This window comes from Corvus cornix, chromosome 19 (genome assembly GCF_000738735.6).
Source record: "Corvus cornix cornix isolate S_Up_H32 chromosome 19, ASM73873v5, whole genome shotgun sequence".
Taxonomy (NCBI): Eukaryota; Metazoa; Chordata; class Aves; order Passeriformes; family Corvidae; genus Corvus; species Corvus cornix.
The window spans coordinates 91,820-97,194 of record NC_046348.1 but is presented as its reverse complement, the minus strand read 5'-3'; positions in this window follow the sequence as shown (position 1 = coordinate 97,194).

The following is a 5,375-nucleotide window of genomic DNA, read 5'->3' as shown; positions in this document are numbered from 1 at the left end:
TTACTTTGTCATGCTTGTGTGCAATTTTTTATACCATGGTTTTACTGCATGTCTGCCTTGAAACATGGGATTTCTCTCCTGCCTCCTACTGCCTCCTGCCCCTCTGCAGTGAGTCATGAGGTGTGTGACAGGAGGAATAGGCATCTGTCAGCTCAGAACGGAGACTAAACCCAGTGTAGGAGACAATAACCTAAATAAAATGTTCTTGGCTCTCAAACTTGGGAATTTCTTGTTGCATTTAGAAAACATTTGGGTTTTTTTCTTGGCTAACACTCTTGCCTTGAGGATACACATGGACATGTATCATTAAAGGGACCCTCTGCTAATGCCTCCCCTCCAGGTTGGGCACCCACCATGCATCCAGGTAGTGTGAGAGGCAGCTCAGGGGCAGCACCACCCACCTGTGCTGGGCTCCCAGCACAGCATTCCCTTCCATGACAGGAAAGACAATTCCATTGGATATTGCATCCTCATGGTGAGTCTCCTTATGATGCAGAAAAATCTCTTCTGCACCATGTCTCCTCGTTATCTTTAACCAGTGTGACTTTTGTTGAGTGGAAGAGATTGTCCCCATCTGCCCTTGTGAGACCCCACCTGCAGAGCTGCCTCCAGCTCTGGGGTCCTGACCACAGGAAAGATGTGGAGCTGTTGAAGCAAGTCCAGAGGCGGCCACTGAGATGCTCCAAGGGCTGGAGCCCCTCTGCTCTGGAGACAGGGCTGGGAGAGCTGGAGGTGTCCAGCCTGGAGAAGAGAAGGCTCCGGGGAGGCCTTAGAGCCCCTTCCAGTGCCTAAAGGGGCTCCAGAAGAGCTGGAGAGGGACTTTGGACAAGGGCCTAGGGTAACAGGACAAGGGGGAATGGCTTCCCAGTGCCAGAGGGCAGGGCTAGATGGGATATTGAGAAGAAATTATTCCCTGTGAGGGTGATGAGGCCCTGGCACAGGTTGCCCAGGGAAGTGTTCCAGGCCAGGCTGGACAGGGCTTGGAGCAACCTGGTCTAGTGGAAGGTGTCCCTGCCCATGGCAGTAGGGTTGGAATGAAATATCTTTAAAGTCCCTTCCAACCCAAACCATTCTGTGATTTTTGAAGTGATACCTCACTTATCCTACAAGCTCCAAGGCTGCTGTGTGTCCTCAGGCCTCTCTTGCTCTCTCCAGGGAGGCTCAGCTTGTCCCACAGTAACAGAGACGGGGTGTGGTGAGCCAGCCCTCCCCAGCTTTCTTGGCAAACCACTGAGCACACATCACCATCGTGAAACCCACTTAAAATGCAACGTCAATGTGAAAAGAAGGGATTTGAGAAGTGTAATCTCACCATTACATTTCTGCTGGTCCCCAGAGGGTGCTCTTGCCCAGGGTTTGCCAGGCAGCTTCCTATGGAAAGGAAGTCTGGCAGACAGCAAGAGCCCAGAAATATTCTATAAGGAGTCTAGCTGCAGGCTGCAGTTTTCTTCTCCATGTTTCTTTCTCTGTCCTGCTACTGCATGGAGTGCTGAGATCCTGCCAGCACCAGCTGCTCAAACAGGGAATGAGAGCCAGGCCATCCAAGGAAAAAAGCACCAAGAAACTCATTGCATAGATATAGAATCATGGACTCACAGAATGGTTTGGGATCTTAAAGCTCATCTGGTTCCACCCCTCTGCCATGGGCAGGAACACCTTCCACTGGGCCAGGTTGCTCCAAACCCCATCCAACCTGGCCTGGAACATTTCCAGACATGCAGCAGCCACATCTTCTCTGGGCAAGCAGAAAATACACAGCAGAAAATTTCTTTCCAGGCAGAGAGAATACAACATGTTTCCTTAAACTAGGATTTTTCAACCTTTCTCAAAAGGATTTAATAAGCACTTCAGAATTGTTTCCTAGGGAACATGGTGAGCTTGCACAAGGTATAATTTGCTCTTTTTTTCTTATCTTTTATTCATCTGCAGTGAAAGATGGAAAGTACAAAGACTTTCTCTGCCCATTCTTGCATGGGCCTGAGGAACAGATGCCTAGGTGGCTCTGACAAGCTGGGGATGCCTCTCACCCTGAGGGTCTGGAAGATCTCACTCCGTGCCCAACAACACCCACCTGAGCAATGGGAGGCCAAGGGTGAATTTGTGCCTGTGTCCTGAGCTCCCATCAGTCAGCTTTGCTTTGGACACACAAAGAATTTTAATAGTTCCAGTCCTCCATCAGTTTATCCAATTCCTTATTAAGACCGATTAGACTTCTGGTTTCACAGCATCCTGAGATGAACATGCCATGCCAGCCCTTCCTTTGCCTGCTGCCTCTGGAAACACAGAATCACAGAACAGTTAGGGTTGAAAGGCACCTCTGGAGATCATCCACTCCAACCTCCAGCTCTGAAAAGTGCTGAATGACCACCTCTAACCATTCCCTGTTCCTACTGCATCCATGTCTACACTGCTAGTGCCTGTCACCTCATTCATCTCTTTCCTAACACAGTCCTGATCCCTTTTCTTGCAGGGGTGCCATTCCCACTTCTGACCACCCATTTTCTTCATCTCTGTGACTCTTTTGGGGTTACTCTACGATGTGTATCCCTTATCGCCGCTCTATGCCCAGACGTGATTCCTGTGCTTTTCTGTGCCTTTAAAACTGGGTGTGAGAGATAAAAAAAAAAAGCCAGACAAATTTTTCAAAGCAGTTTGTGCTCCAAGGACACAGAGACAGCTGCTGCTGCTGCTGCAGAGCAGAGGGAAGCACCTTCCTGCTTTTCCTGGCTCTTGGCTCCTTTTCTTGGAAGAGAGAGATGGAGAGTTTAAGCTCCTTTGTTGTCCTGGGGCTTTGGTTTCTTCTTCTTCTCTGCTGGACTGTTCAGCAATACCAGAACACACCGGGAGACCTTACACCTTGGCCCGGAGGGGCCCAAGCCAACCCAGCTCCGAAGAGGAGAAAGCCACACCCACAAAGGACTCTGGAAATTTACCAGGTTCTCTCCACAGCGAGAGGTTTTATTTTCCAGTATTATTCCTTTCCCGTTGTGCATTGTGTCTATTAAATAAATAGTTTTTTTCCTTTCACTCTCCCCCGAGGAAAAACTTTTTTCCCGAACCTGGTGGGGGAGGAATGGCTGAAACCTGCCTTCCATCAGAGGATGTTCATTTTGGATGTTCTTCCGACTTGGTCTCAAACCAGGACGGTGACCTTTTCCAGTTTTTCTCCATCTTTTCTGAGCCAGGCACCAAAGCCACACACACTTGTGAGCTTGCTTTATACTGGGGCTCGCGATATTTTCCTTGCAATATCTGGAGCCTTTTTTACTTTTTAGTCACTCCTGAGCCTTCAGCTGATGTTTTCAGGGAGCTGCTTACAGTCACCTTTAGCTCTTGACTGGCATTCATCTAATTTAGAGTCCCCCGGTGTACAGTGAGGGATGTGCTTCACTTTATCCTTCTCAACATTGACTCTAATTTCTGATGTTATCACCCACCTGCTCTGTAGCCTGAAACACTTCTGCAGTGCTCTCTAGCCACCTTTACCTGTGTCAGTTCTAAACTATTTTCTGTAGCAGAAACACTGTCACCATCCAGTTTGCAGCCTTTTCTCCATATCATGAATACGCTGAAAATTCCAGCCCCAGTGGAGATGCTTGTAGCATCCGACAGGAAATCTCTGCATTTTTACCAATTTGCCTTATCTTTGCAAGCTGTTGATCTGTTACAGCTCAGTGTCTCTGAAAATTCTATGACAGACCTTCTTCAAAGTGTTTTTGGATGACATTATATTGACCAGGTTACTGTTGTCCACACACACCACCGCTTCTTGCAACAGCTGGAACAGATGTCTGAGTCACAACATTCCTCTAAAAACTGTGTTGACTCTTCCTCAGTTTATTGTATTTATAGAATCACAGATTCATGGAATATCCCGAGTTGGAAGGGACCCACAAGGATCATCGAAGTCCAACTCATGGCCCTGCACAGGACACCCCCAAAATCCCACCCTGTCCCCAGGAGCATCCCGTATCTTTATCTCTGACATGTTTGTTTCCTTGTGCCTTGCCTAATTATTAGTTTCCCAGGACACTCACATGCCCATTACTGCTTTAAAATGTATGCAGACAGTACTTTTAAAATTACTTCTCTCTTCAACATCTTGACAGACAGCTTGGGACAGGCTGAGGTGGTTGTAAGGAATCACAGATGGGGGGGGGAAAAAGCTACAGACCCACAGAAATCTGGCTGGAAAATGAATAAATGGTTCTTAAATGAAGAAATGGTTCCAAAGGGAGGTTTGCAACAACCAGTGTAGAAGCTGTACAAAACAGCTTTTTGTGCATATTCTTCTTTCAGCTCTGGAAAACACCCTGGATAGCTGCTGACCCTTCTTGGACCCACCTAGGTGGTATGGAAAGTATCCAGCTCCATCTACAAACTGGATTAGGGTTCCAGTGCCTGCAGCTATCTATGTCGGGTTTATCCCATCCATTTATACTGTATCTCCATTGGAGGTACCTAAGATCTGTGCCTGGGTGCTCTCCAGGCATATGTGCTCCATCCAGGATGTGGGGCTGGGGAAGAAGTTGCCAGGAACTAGAGAGAAAAAAAGTGGTTTAAGTCTGAAATTATATCCGCTGGGTCCCTCTGTGGCTCAGGTCAGTGAGCAAATGCTTGTGACACTGGTTGCCCAGAAAAGCTGTGTTTTCCCCGTCCCTGGAAGTATTCCGGGCCAGGTTGGACAGGGCTTTAAGCAACTTGTTCTAGTGGAAGGGGTCCCAGGTCTAGTGGAAGAGGAGTGAAATGAGGTGAGTTTAAAGGTCCCTTCCAACCCAAACCATTGTAAAATTTTATGATTCTGTGATTTTAAGGACTGCATGACCACAAGGTGTGTAAATCCCACCATACCCAAGCTCATAGTTGTTCTCTCTCACATTTGCTGTTTGCATCCCGTCTCCTGCTGGGTCACACCTTGGAGCAGGTTTTCCTGGGGCTGTTTCTCAGCTCAGCATTTGGCTCAGTGCCTTGGCCTGCTTTGTGCTGAGCTGAGTGCCCGTTGCTATAATTTTACCTGTTTGTGTCCCTTAATCTGTATTTGTTCCCTTGAAAGTGCAGGGAGATCCATTAAAGCAGAGGCACTGGGTAAATACTGCCTACTCCTCACTCCACCGGCACCCGGGATCAGCGATTAACTCTGGGTAAACAGAGCCGACTGCCAGCCAACCCTTGGCCACAGCAAGGGGGAACAGGGGACCCGCAGTGCTCCTCCCCAGGTGTGTGGGGCACTTAAAAGCTGGAGTTGTCAGGACACTACTGGAGCAGGACGGTGGCCTGGAGCTGAAGCTCAGGTGGCTGGTGCCTGATGGCCATTGGACGTGTCCTGCTGATGGTGTGCCGTGGGCGGGATCAACCACCAGCACTATAAATAGGGC